The sequence below is a fragment of the Olea europaea genome, chromosome 9, assembly GCF_002742605.1.
Source record: "Olea europaea var. sylvestris chromosome 9, O_europaea_v1, whole genome shotgun sequence".
NCBI lineage: Eukaryota > Viridiplantae > Streptophyta > Magnoliopsida > Lamiales > Oleaceae > Olea > Olea europaea.
In genome coordinates, this window is record NC_036245.1 from 9,686,196 (window position 1) to 9,686,940 (window position 745).

A 745-nucleotide genomic window follows, 5' to 3' on the forward strand; every position below is an offset into this window, starting at 1 on the left:
AATGGTTCCATACCCTTTTTCTCTATACAAATAGAGAGAGAGAGAGAGAATTAGTTTTTAACGCCCGACTCTTGTAAAAATTTCTTAATCACCTGATTTTTGTTAACTAAATGTTAAACCCCTCGTTTTTGGTAATTTTCCCCTTTTTAACGACAGACACTATTGTCCCAGATTCCCCAAAAGTCGTTCCACTGCTGCATGAACATTTCCTGAAGTTGCACGCAGTGCTCTGATATTCTCTTGGGTGTCAAAGAAACCCATCTCTTGAAGCTGTGATAATTGAGTTGCATAAAGTTCTTCCGGGGGCACTAAAACGCACGCGCACGCGCACACTAGGATTAAGATATCTGGTAACCGACCAATCATAACGAAAAAATAAATTTAATTAAATAAAAAGGCAGAGAATAATTTCAACCATTAGGATTGCTTGGGATGGACAAACCGCCAGCTCCGAGTCCGCCAAACATATTCATCAGCATCTCCAACCCCATGTTATTTAGTTATGGGAAGATAGTGTGTCTTACCCTCGATGTGAGCAAATATATTATATTAATTTAGGACCTGTATCACACCCATTATTTGAAAAACTAAAAAACTTTAAATAATATTTTTGAAGAATGTGTGGTTAAAAAGTAAAAAAATTTGGAAAATTTTTTGGTTTGTATGTAAAATATTTTATGGTGTGAATGTGTGGTGACAAATGATACTGTAGCAAACAATTTAAAATTTTAAAGTCTCTCAAACG

The 745-nt window shown here is 35.4% G+C and overlaps 1 long non-coding RNA gene across 1 annotated transcript; it reads right to left on the minus strand.

Moving 5' to 3' along the window:
• Positions 1–238: 238 nt before the first annotated feature.
• Positions 239–504, minus strand: LOC111400055. The gene is made up of 2 exons (XR_002703830.1): positions 416–504; positions 239–308 (listed from the first exon to the last, which is right to left on the minus strand). It is a non-coding gene; the product is annotated as an uncharacterized LOC111400055 (long non-coding RNA).
• Between the last annotated feature and the right edge of the window lie 241 nt (positions 505–745).